Here is a 13,118-nt window from a genome sequence, read left to right as displayed (position 1 = left end):
TCTTACAGAAGAATCTATCTCCGCCGTTACAATATCCTTTAAGAGCTCGCAACATTGCTCCATATAACGCGACCGAGAGGGGGGGGGGGGAGTCGTCGAAATGCGCGTTTCAGTCGGCGCATTCCACCTGGCGGCTTCAATTTGCGCGCATTTCTCGTGAAAAGATCGCGGGCGGGGACGATTCCGCGTTCGAGCCGTTCCTGGGACGCGGTTTTTGTCTCTGATTTTCGGATATACATTATTTCGAGAAATCTCTGTTATCTCGGGGACAAGGGGGCGCGGAGGACAAGAGTGCGAAGAACACCGGGGAACGGAGGTCGAGTCCTTCACCAGTTGCATTTCCCCGGAGATTTCGTGGATTCCTGTTCGAGACCGTGTACCTGTTAGAAACGCGGCGGGTCTGGGAAATCCATTCGCGAGCAGAAGACGATTCTTTACGGGGAATGCTTTTGGATAAGGTGAAGGAGCCGGTTGCCATACCGTGTTACACGCGTTTCCTCCTTTTTTTACTTTTTTTTCAAACGGCGCCGGAGTCGAGCCGCGGGAACCAGACGAATACTGGAAGACATAATCCAGATTATCGTTCGAGCAAACGATCCCCTAAGACTTAAGCACCTCGTTCGACGGAATTCATACGTTACCGGATCACCCGGGCGAATGTTACGAGTTTATAAAAATCCGATGCGTGTCCGCCGGGCTCGTCGCCTGTAAGGAAGACCTCGGACAACGCGTCGCAGGGGATGGGAACCGAGGGGGATGCTTTATGAATACTAACGAGAACAGCGTAGCACGGGACTCTCTCGGCCGCGAAACCGTGCATATAATCGTCGTATTGCACATCATGAGTTTCCACGTTTTCGCGTTGCGCCATTAAAGCCCCCGCAATACGCCCGGCGATATTTCATTTCCAGCAGTTTTCTCGATTACAACGCACCCCGGGTCACGCTAAGTATGTATTTATTATTCCTTCCAGCGTAAGCCCGGACTTTCAACAGTTTTCGGAAGCTCGCGTGCCCCTCCGGCTTTTTTGGTAATAAATCAAACGGACTACCCGGTTGATCCACCCCCCTCCGAGCCGGATAATCGCTTGGAAATTTGTCTTGTTCGCGATGAAACATCGCGAGTACGATTTCGACTCCATTAGCAACGTAATTGAATACTTGCAGCACGAATGTGTGCTTTGATATATCTCATAGGACACGGTAATTATTTACTGCGACCAAATTACTGAGACCGCAGAACGAAAAATATTTTTATTGTCCACGTGACAATAACGTCCATTACGAAAATAATAAGAGTTTTAATCTATCTATGCTTTCAGTAAAGAGTCGTTTTTTTTTATGCAACTGAGAATTTTGTGCATCTGTGATCAAATTGGGCAAACAAAACACGAAATGGTAGAAACAGTGAGAATGTTCTTATCCACAAAATTATTTTTTCTAACCCTTGCTGCTCGCAGAAAATGTTTACTTTGCATACAGTCTCGACGCAAGTTGTCAAGAGCTTGGGAGAAATAATTTTTTTTTTTCAACCAAGCAGGGGCTTTCATTATTCTTCTTGTTGACCGCGAGTCAAATTTAACACTCCAACTAAAAAAAAAAAAAAATAGAGATGGATCCGCGGTTTGACAAAAACGAGTAAAAATGAAAATACGTGTAGAGAGGAGCAGAAGCAGAAAAAAAAGCAGCATGCATATTTCGTTGGTCACGCGCAACGTTGCAGGTGCATTACGCACGTGCACGTTTCTTCCATACGGGAGCGGTGTGTTGGTTTTCATAAATTGATTCCGACCGTAATGCAACGCGTAAAACTATTAGGGTATGTTTATCGGGATATTAATACTTGGCGAGATATTCGATAAATTACTTAGCAATATTGCGACCGATATTGAAAGGTTTCGTTTTTGCTCGATAACCAAAGTGTATTATGCTCGGTTCGCGTGCTTTAGTACCGTCTAATGGCTTAAATAACAGAATTCGAGCAAATTAGTGAAACATTGCGTGTAAATGCACCCGAACGTTTCGGTACGCTGTGTAACAACATTTCCATGCCATCGAGTAAATCCATCAAGGAAAATTCGATTAATTGCGTTATTCCGACGACTCGATTTCGAAAAATGCAACGTTGACTTTACGGAAATTGAATGGGGCACCGGGGGAGAAAAAGATGCTTAGTGGAATTCATCGGGTAAATATTTGAAAGAACTCTTGATACTTCATCATGTTACAATGGATCCCGGCGAAGGTATTACGAAACGTTATAGATCTTCCCACCGGTGAAACGTGCGAGAGGATCACGGGAGTTAGAAATCCGTCGACTGCAGCGACGTTCACGTGTGCGGCACTCGGGACATTTCAATTTACAAACTCTGGGCGTTCCCGGTAAGAAATCCTGGCACTGAAACCATACACTCGGTCACGCGACTGTGTCACCGTGATCTACAATGCAACCTAAATAAACTCTTATCTTCCAAAACTATGGTACAAGCCAACTCTTTCCCTGCACATTAAGTCCTCCTCAAAGTAGTGGCCAGGAGAGTGCTAACACATTTACTATCAGCGATCGTGCGCTAGTTCTTAAAAATTTTATGACCCTCGGTCAGGAATTTTTTCAGTTGCACTAATAATTTCAATCGACGAATTTTACGCGCGAAAAACGGTTTCGATTTTAAGCATATTTTTAATAGAATTTTATCTAGACCCATTGGTCGCCACATTGCCCAACTTACAATTGAAATTCATCACCAGGAGCTGAATAGCTAGGCGTTATAATACAGGGTCAAAATGGACCCGAGTTCTACCATTCAAGTGCTGAAGCAAAATTTTATATTGTTTTCTAATCAAAAAAGTCTCATCAAATTTCTGGGTACCGCTTTAACCGTGTCGATAAAAATTTCTAGTTACAATGCATATTTTTATGCCTCAAATGTAAACTAATTTGTGATCACCCGAGAACATAAAAATCTATTTGCTATTTGTCAACCAAAATATTAAAGAAGTTTGGAAAAACTAATTGAAAGTGGGTATCGGGTTGTTGACATAAGGATTAAATGGAAACTCTTTCAAATTGGCTTTCGTCGTATAAAATACAGAACGGTAGTCACAAGTACAGTAGGACCTCGTTTATCGCACGGAATCCTCGTTCGTTGAGTACTAGGCGACTCCCACCACGAGTTGTAGAAGTTCTGGAACTTGTACTGGGGATTATGGTTACTGCATAATATCCCGAGCAGCTTAGGGAGTGGGGAAACAGATCGCGCGATTGGTTGTCTCTTTCGCTGTATTGGCGAGGTGGTAGAACAACGGCGACATCTTTCGAGACCATCGACACAGTGTCGCCACATCAAGACTTGTTCCCCCACTCTAATTTCCCTTTCTTCCCCTGTGACTCTGGTACAGACAGAGAGGGGGTAACTCCTTCCCCTCTATTCCTGCTCCCTCCCCTCATCTGACGACACTGCACAATAGCATAATAAAGCGAGAGAGATTACACGTAAATTAATTTGCTGGCCCATTCTGTTCTTCACAATCCTATTTCAATGCGTCGCACAATCTCGATTCGTGCACGCATTTGCGACCCCGTTCCGTGCAACGAGCGAGGTTCTACTGTACTCGTTAATTCAAGGTGCAGGGTGTATAAAAATTATATGTCACGACCATCATAGCGTGATTCTACACCTCCGGATCGGTGGAGATCTGTGAAAAAAATGCACCGCAAAATTCATTTTGACCTCGAAACTTAAGGTGAAAGTATCGAACAATTTGAGTGATGAGTACTATACGATGCAATAAAAGAAAATTTGTCGACACTTTGACCTTGATTTCCAAGGTCAAGGTGAATTTTGCGGTGCATTTTTTAAACATATTTCCACCGATCCAGAGGTGTAGAATCACGCTATGGTGGTCGTGACATATAATTTTTACACACCCTGTACTTGTCGCAGTGGGTTCTCTCGCGAGCCAATTAAAAATGTCGTAAAACCTCTTGCAGCAGCGCATGATCGCAGTTGATCGTGTGTGCAACCACGGTCTACCACGGGAACAAAGTTTCGCGGAACTTCGGGGGACAAGTCGATCGTTCCGCGGGTTTCCCCGATCGAAAGCTCGGTTAAAAGACGTTGAACGAACCCCGAACAATTCGAGGAACTCTAGGTCACGGCGCACGGGAAACACGTAAGGGTCAGATACATTTCTCTCCTTTCCGAATTCTTTTTTTTTTTTCGACGCTGCACGTGTTGCTCGGTCCTCGCCTTTTTCATGCTCTGGTTACGATACCAGTGGAAGCGAGTTTGCTTCGGATTGCACCGGGGGGTCTTGCAAAGCATTTAAAATGCGAGTGACATTTAGCGGTGTGCGAGACACCACCGCGATTCAGAGAACTGTGCATCGCGCTAATTCCGTTCAACAAACGCGACTTCACATCGAAGCCCGGCGAGCTCCCGCGCGTCGATTCGAATTAAACTCAAACGAACGTTCCGAAGGAAAATTACCTTTTTGGAGAAGCCCGTCGCGGGACGTAACCCTGTCCCCTTAAAAATTTAATGCCTCGCTATAAACTCGCGCGGAACCGGTACCGAGATTGTAACGAGGCGGTCAAGGACGCAAGAAGTGGAAACAGCGATAAAGATGGGCTGTAAAGAACAGGTCAGACTTGCGAGTATATGACTGAGATTTTATGACGCTCGTGGTTCTCCGGATTTTTGTTCGATGTCGCCGAACTTGTGCATCCTTGTGCACTTGTGCGTGCAACAAATTTATGCAAACCATACAACCACACGTTTCACTTTGAAGAGGCGGCGCAAATATTTTCTCAGGTGTACCGATGAATAAGTGACATATAAAATCGACGAAAAATTAAAAGGCACCGATTTTCAACTTATTAAAATAATTTTTAGAAAACGAATTTTTCTTTGGCTCGCGTAATCTATTCAGAAAATTGTCCACAAACATCCAAGGTCTAATTATCGAGGAATAAATTTTTGTTCAGCTCCCCGACACAGCAGGTGAAAAGAGTATCATTCTGGAGTGCAAAGAAGATATAAAATAACACGGTAACGATGACTATTGATACCTTCATCAAGTTTCCGAAGCGGGAGCACACAAGACGAAGATCGTCGGCGTCAGATTAAGAACGAAAAGAATACCAGGCGCGCTGAGCGAGCATGGAGTGCGTTACCACTCCAGTTTTCTTTCCTCCATAAAATTAGCCTTTGTCAGGAGGATCGAGGCTCCGCCGGAGAGGGGAGTCAAAGACGCGGCAGCTGCTCCCGAAGTATTAGCTGACCCATCGTTGTCGCCTTTATACACCCGGCAACCTTTTACCGACGTATTTATTGTCGTGCTCGAGTTTACGACACCCTGGCCCATAGACACTATCGATTTTACGAGTCTAATGCTTTTCTCTCAGCCGTGGATCGTGAAATTCGATACACGTTTTCTCCTCGCCTCGCCCTCAACCACGGATCCAGAATTTGCCGAAACCGGTTTCGAGATTTTTGCTAGGAAAATCTTTGTGTTGCAAGCCGGAAATTGGCCGGTACTGTTCCCGGTTTGCCGAAGAAAGCTTGCTAGAGGCGATGGGAAAATTGTTGAAAAGAAGCGTGAAACCGGACGCAGCAGAGCTTGTTAATTGTTTTCTTCGGTTGCTGACGACTGGGTAAAATTTGCTCGATGGCAGACAATGATTGACTGAATATAATCACGATTTATATTTGCGTGCGTACATGTTGAGCGTATCAATTAAATTATAGGTGAAAACGGCGATTATCGGCATTAGCAAATTGACGTCGACCACCTAATCCAGATTCAGAGTACATTAATGCCACTCGAATACAATAAAATACTTCATATACAATTTACTGTGCAAAATGGTGAAATATGATTGAGCAAACAGTTGTCGATCGTTGCTCTGAAATGACAGCTACAGTGAATTCTCGATATATGTCAACAACGCGGGTCTTGCCGGACGATTTCGCGACGTTTATCATCCAGACCTTGGCGACATATACATAGAAATGACTGTATTTCTAGGATTTTTTCCGATATCCTCGACAGCAATCCAGCAATTACTTGATTAAATACATCGTCGTTTAAAAGGGACAATGGCTGATTAATCAGGTGAGTTGTAAAATAAATGTCCCATAAAAAGCCTCCGTTATCAGGCAGGTCCAAAATTGATGAATTTCCGGCATTGTCCTTTCGAGAAGGGAAGAGGGATCTCCCGAGGGATTCTTTTCTCCTATTGTCTCGTTCGTCGAACGTCCGCCGAGAGGAGAGGGCTATGGGGACCCATGGTTTCTTGCGGCACGATCGAACAACGATTCCGTCGTCACGAATGGAGTGTATTAATCAACAGTTATCTCCGATGGTCGGTTGTATCCGTTCGACCAGCGTTTCTAGGACGGATAATGGATAATCGTCGGCCACCTGTCCCTGTCGTAATCTCACGAGGTGTAATTAACGAAGCCTCGTTAACATGCGGACTAAGACAAGGGGTCAAAGCACCCATGGAAACCCACGTACGTAGCCTTTAACGGCGTATCGCGGCCGGCCGGTAGGTAATAGTTCGGCGAAGCTGTGAGAAATATACTGGCAGAGAGAGACTGATCGCACGCTTTTAGTGCATTAATCTTATCGGCGGATGAATTCGGCCCGGTCTCTTAGCTGCACGCAACGCGCAGCCGATTCTCGACTGCCCTCGACTTTCGAGCACCGCAAAAGTGCATACGTACACACTAAATCTCGACGGGCCGATCACACACGCCGTTACAGTGCCGGTAATCGCCTCGTAAAATTTGATAATACGTCACATTGTAATTTACCAACTCCCCGTATCGTCTAATTGCCCCAATTTTTTTTTTAATTTTAAGCATTTTTTAACCTTGGGCTCACATCCGCTTTAATTTAGCTATTACGACATGATTTGTGACATTATAGTTTGTTTTTTTTTTTTTTAATTAGAACCAGTCATTTTGACGAGTCCCATAAACCTAGTGTCAATATCCGGTCAACGTATGACCAGTTCATCTCTGCCGAATATTATCGCAGCAGGATTGACAAGAAGAAGTCGACGTAAAATTTGATCGTGCAAAGGAATTTTTTCGAAAAAGTTGTTTTCCTTGTTCCTGACTACACGTTCGCGGCCAGTCTATAAATCCACGCGAGAACTATTTAAATAATTCATACCGGCGTGACTGTCTAAAAATTTCCAGTATCTGGCTTCCGAGCATTGACCATCAATTACGGAGAAATTGATAAACTGCCTCGCGCAGTCTACAATTAATCTCGACGAAATTTGTTAACAGGTAAACGTGACCGCGCATTCGGCCGGGCTCTGATCTGGTTGTAAAAAATGCCGATACGTCGGGAGTCGCGTAAAATTGTTCGACACGCGTCAACGTCGCGGCAAGACGTAAACTAACGTCGGCAACGAAGTTACACCTCTCGAACGGGCACGCTCTCGACGATCTCGCGAGCACAAGTGTAATGAAATATGGCGTTCCTTCCGACGGCGTCTCTCTCTCTCTCTTTCTCTCTCTCGGTCTATCCGCTTTAAAACCGTGGCTACGTTCCACGGGCCGGGAAGAAAAGTTTGCCCATCGCCTGACGAATTCCAATGTTTCTTCCTGTGGCCGCAGAGAAACGACGTTGCGCGACGAGCACGAGGACGAGGGAAAAAAATTTTCGAGAACTGGTTTCGGAACTAAGAAACTCGTCCCCGATAGAACAGTCACCGGTCCCCGAAGGATTTCAGTGTCCGTGGAAAGGAACACGCCTCGTCGTGTTAATTTCATGCGAATAAATATCGCATTCATCATCTTATACTCCAGCTGGATCCAGCGGGAAAACATTTCGAATGCAGAAATCGACCTTGAAACGCCCTTGTTCAATTCGTTGGACATTTGTTGCTGTCGGAATTAGGAAAAATTGAATCTCGACGATTTTCGTTTTTTTTTTAATTAGGGCGGTGATAAAATAATTGCCGTTTTCGTCCCTTTGACTTTGAAATGCCGTTACATCCATCGACGTTTGTTTCGGTAGTAGTATCTAAAATAAAAATATAAAAGGGTCTCGTCAACACTCAAGCGCGTACAACCACCGTAAATGTCATCACTGTGATCATTATGCAAAATAAAAATTATCTTAAAAAGTTTCTTTAAAAAGTGAGAAACTAGTTCGATAAAATCTGTTTTGTCTCATGTCCCTGCTATGCTCCTGAAAACAGTCGCACGAAAGATCCTAGTGTGATAATTAGCGGATTTTTATGAAAAATAAAAACTGGTATTAATTGCAAACCATAGGCGCTACATAGATAGTTACTCCTTTTCTTAATTATTTCAATCAACCGAAACGAATACAACGGTACTTTCAACTTAGTCTCATGTTGTTCCTCACCGTTTAACATTTTAACTATTCACTTTTGTCATGAATCTAAAATTCACAGTCTAGTAATAAGTTACCCATTTACAATAATAAAGAGATCAATTGTAATACAGTAAGTAACAAAAGTAATTATCACCTCGAGAAACGTATACTAACCTAAGAGAATTCGCTGGACCTTACAGTGTTCCGAAAAATTGTCCTGGCAATTTTTAATGCATAAAATCCGCAAAAAATTTTTTAATCGTCAGCCGCGATTGCTGAGTAGCAGCACAAAGTGCCGAATAGCGGTCGCAGCGGGTTGCAAGTCTTTAGGCGAGGCCGGGCCGAAGGGATTTTAAATTTTAAATTTCTCCGCGGCGTCGTTTAAAATTCTTCCCGCCGCGGCGACATTCAATTCCGCGTTTCATATTTAGCGGGACGCGGTCCGCGTCGCTAAACGTTTCAGCCGCGACTGTTTCTTCGTACGCGTAGCCCTTGGACGGCGCAAAGCAACGAACCGAGAAACCGAACGTCGAGAGTTTGTTGACACTGCACGCGGGTTCGAACACGCTTCCGATACCCTCGGCGAAAACATCGCGCGCCGCCTTTGGGATCGCTGGTCTAAACAAACGGGTCAGGTGTCCCTCGAAATCCGCAGTTCCCAGAACCCCCTTGGATACCCGTCTCTATCCACGGACCCGGGCTGCACGTTTATCGTCGGAAAACAAACTGGCAGCGCCCGTCCACGATAAAGACAACTTCGCGTCGCATTAACATTCATCCTTACCGCACGTTTAGTACGGACGGATCTGCTCGGGCATTTGTTGAAATTTTGATGGGGTTTGCTCGGCGACATACGAGCCGTATCGCTGGCATACAGCATTTCATGGGACAAACACGACAGTTCCATTTGTTAGTATCGAGCCAATTAGGCACTGCGTGTCTCGGATTGCTGCGTCCCGTTTGCTTCATAATAAGAAAATGTTCACTCGAAGACACTCTCGTCACTGGGTTCGCGGAACGCTTCAAAATGGCGCATTCTAATATTTTTAATTCACGATTGTCGAGATTGTAATATTTATTTCTTGGCCTAAGAACTTGGTTGGATATGTTCTCCTTGTTTTTACAAAGTAACGTGAAACAGTCACCGTTAGCGCTCCGTGAACCTAGCGTTACGTAATATTGTCCCGGAAACGAAGTCTACAAATCCTAATACACGAGTGTTTCAGAAATTCAGAGAAAGTTGACACCGACTCGAGAAAGTCCACAATCTCAGCCTTTTTGTTCAAACCATCGGAAGCGTTCCAACGCTTCGACACGCTGCACAGTTTTATATCGTATCATCGAGCATATTTTTGTTATTACGCAAAGCAAATTAACGCTCGGATGCACATCAACAACTTTCGTCCAACACTTTTGACCAGGGACGGCATTCGTTACAAATTACCGACCAGGTATTGTGAATCTCTTTCAATTGCTAATATTAAAAGAATTCGGTACCGATCTCATAAATTGTATCAAAAGTAAGTCACCCATTCGCCTATCTTCCGCGCGAAACCCGATTCGAACGGGTCCCGTGTTTGCAACTCTGATTGGTCGATTTTTGAATAGCCAACCGAAAACCGCACAACCACATAGAATTACGGACAGCAACGGTGCGAGCACGAGTGCAGAAGAGCCACGATGCGTCTGCACGAATGCTTCGATCATCCCTCTCCGAATGGCATCGAAATTCGTGTTTTCCCGTCGTCTAACCAAGGATCGCGATCGCCGACGCCATTTTGTCTCGTGCACGCGATCGAACGTGCGATCGATGAAGGACTCGAAAAGAGAGCTTCGTAAACATCACCGGTGCCCGCAGAAACGCCATTGCACGGCCAGCAACCGGCGACGACATTGAAAAACTCTCCCACCGAAGATTCCCCGTCAATTTCACGGAGACTAGCCGCGGCAAACGGTTCGCCTAGGCAAGTATACTAGCACAGCGCGCAACAAAGATTGAACACGCACCTTTTCAATCGTCGAGATTCACAGACCGGCCCTGCAGCGTACGAGCCAGGGTTTCGTCGGTGGTCCGCCGCTTCGCTTCAGGTAATCCAAAAAAAAAATGTCAGCGTGACCGGCCGCCGTGTATGGAAACAACAAAACCACCTTCGGTTGTCCGAATGTCACAAAACCTTCCGCTCTGCCTCTCTCGCGTTACTCGCGCCACTGTACTCACTCGAGTGCGTTCGCCCCGAACGGGGAACGGAACAGAACGAAACCGGACGAATTGAAACGAAACGAAACGAAACGAAACAGAACGGAAAAACCGGCAGTGGTTCGCGAGACTCGCGCTGGCCTCTTCCGTTTTCACTGTCACACCGATGATCACTGTTATACGTCGAAATCACACGCGGTTATCAAAACAAAGAGAAACGGGGAGAACTGCACACACGTCCGAGCACAGGGGTCGCCTCCACGTGGGAGCCGGTAACCACTGAATAAGAACGTCCGTCACGTCGGAGCGGCAAGCCGAAACTAGCGCGGCGCGCGGCTCGTGAGCAGGGCGAGCCTAGCATACCTCTCTCTCCCTCTCCCTACGTTCCTCGGTCTGTCCCGTGCAGTCTTACACCGCGTGTTCCCCCCACCCCACCGTACCCGGCTGTTTCTCTGTCTACCGCGTGTATCCCCACCCCCCCTTTCTCCGCTTACCCTACCCCTCTTCCCCCGCGGAACGACTCCCCTTCACGCGCAATCCCTTCTCTCCTCTTCTGCACCGTTCCGCCGGTCGACGACGATCCCTTCTCCACGAACGATCTCTTACACAGACCAGCCAACCCGGTCCCTTTTCCAGCCGAGTCCCTCTAGTCCGGTATACGAATATCCAGCTCGTGTGTACCGTGCTCTTTCGTTCCGTATCCACTTGGGAGAAGCTCGCCGGGCGTTATGCACCGGTGCACACCGTGCACGCAACTTCGGGAACGATGCAGTTCTCTCTCCTTCTCTCGCTCCGGCTCCGAGCTCTGTCTCGGTTTGACTGGCGCGGCGCGGCGGTCGTGTTCCAGCTTGCGATCCTCTTCCACGGACCACGGACCTCACCGACGCCGATCGTCCCGTGATATTCGGCCCGTGATGAATGGACCCGGCCCCCGCGTCTACTCACACGGCGAATTTGAGGCGACCTATATTCCAGGATGATTCACGGTTCCGGGGGCCCAACCGTGGACGACTATCTCGGAATCGAGATAAAGCCTGGAAAAATTCTTCGGACGATTCGACGACTTTGTATGAAAGACTTCCTTTCACCCTCGGTGACGGTGGTAGGAGGTCTCCGAGATAAAGGCGAACGATTTCTGATTTTTATGAATATTGCAGGTAATCGGTTATGGGACGGAACCACCATCTTGATATTGGGGAGGTTGGTGCCGCGAGTAGTATGGAGGTTAGCTGAATACTATTGTCCGCTTGCCAGATGATGGCTAGATAAAGTGTTTACGTCGACCAATGGCCGATAGAGGGTGTCATTGTCTGAAGATATCGGAGTCAAAACTTGACCTTGAAAAGCATGGACAAGGGCATTTTTTCACGGATTCTTTTTACAAATCTATACCAATCTGGAGGTGTAGAATCACTCTGTACATTAATATTTTACGAGAAGGAATAAATTAAAATAAACAAAATATTTCACATAAAATTCTCACTATTTTCCGAATCCTTCAAATAAAATATTACTTTAAAAGCTTTCTGACAAATACAATATTTTATTTTCAGAAATGCTCGTATAATTTCAAATAAAACAGACTACCCATTTGCTATTTGAAATAGTATTTGATCCAACTCTGTTAGGTTTAGGTTAGCTCTAGGCGAGTTCTGGATTAGATCTGGGTTAATTAGCCTGTGATAATTAAACTGCGGATGTTTATGCAACATAAGAATTGTTAGCATCAATTGGAAGAAAAAGTCACCATGTGGAACGTTCTTCTTTACTTTAACAATGGTATTCACACTCTTAAATTCACTTAAGGGGCACTAGAGTTTTAGCGTTCATGTGATTTTTTATGTGTTTGGTAAGAATTCTGACCGATAAATTTTCATGTGTTAATAAAAAGGTACCGATTCATAGATTTTCATAGTTCGAGCCATTGGAATTTCAGAAAAACTTCGATTTTTTCCGAGTATGGGTTCGTGCTTGAACTGATTTGAATAATCGAACTTCGAAAGTTTGAATTTCATTCGCAGCCACTCTAAAACGCGTGTCTTCGAATGTTTGCGCTTCGTATATGTTTGCTCACTGCTCTTCGAGTGACTTCGAATTCTCGGAGAAAGTCTCGTGTGTTTTTTTTTAGCTGTATGCTTTCGTATCGTTTGTATCCTGCACGCTGTGAAAATTAATTGGTTACCGACGGTTTTCGAGAAGAGCATAGACATTTAACGAAATTTTTATAGTTACCAGACCATGATCGCGAACTTCGAAACGCTGAAAACGAATTTTTAACAATTTCGCGTAGAACCCAGGTTTGTTTAAATTATTTCTTCCCTTTTCGCATAGAATTTGCCGTTGTTATTCGAACAGAAATAACCGACTCGCATTGAGGCTTGATTGTTGGAGAAGAATTAAGTTCCACGGATTCATGAATCATTAATAACGGTATTTGCAATTCTATCGCGGTGTCTAATACCTTATAATTGGGATCTTGATAAATGGACATATTCCTTTAATGATTGATGCGTGTTTCGCTCGAAAAATAATATATATCTAGGTCCGTTGGTTATTTT

General features: G+C 45.2%; 1 protein-coding gene across 8 annotated transcripts in view; it reads right to left on the bottom strand.

Annotated features, from left to right (window-relative positions):
• The window catches only part of Kug (FAT atypical cadherin kugelei), a 751,012-nt gene extending 740,163 nt beyond the window's left edge, over positions 1 to 10,849 (bottom strand). For all 8 annotated transcript variants that reach the window (XM_076790508.1, XM_076790510.1, XM_076790512.1 and 5 more), the window contains exon 1: positions 10,371 to 10,849. The gene's annotated coding sequence lies outside the window, so the exon portion shown is untranslated. The remainder of the gene's footprint in view (positions 1 to 10,370) is intronic.
• Positions 10,850 to 13,118: the final 2,269 nt, after the last annotated feature.

Source organism: Halictus rubicundus, chromosome 7, assembly GCF_050948215.1.
Source record: "Halictus rubicundus isolate RS-2024b chromosome 7, iyHalRubi1_principal, whole genome shotgun sequence".
NCBI classification, from domain to species: Eukaryota; Metazoa; Arthropoda; class Insecta; order Hymenoptera; family Halictidae; genus Halictus; species Halictus rubicundus.
The sequence above is the reverse complement of the archived record's forward strand: the minus strand, read 5'-3'. Positions and strand labels throughout refer to the sequence as shown.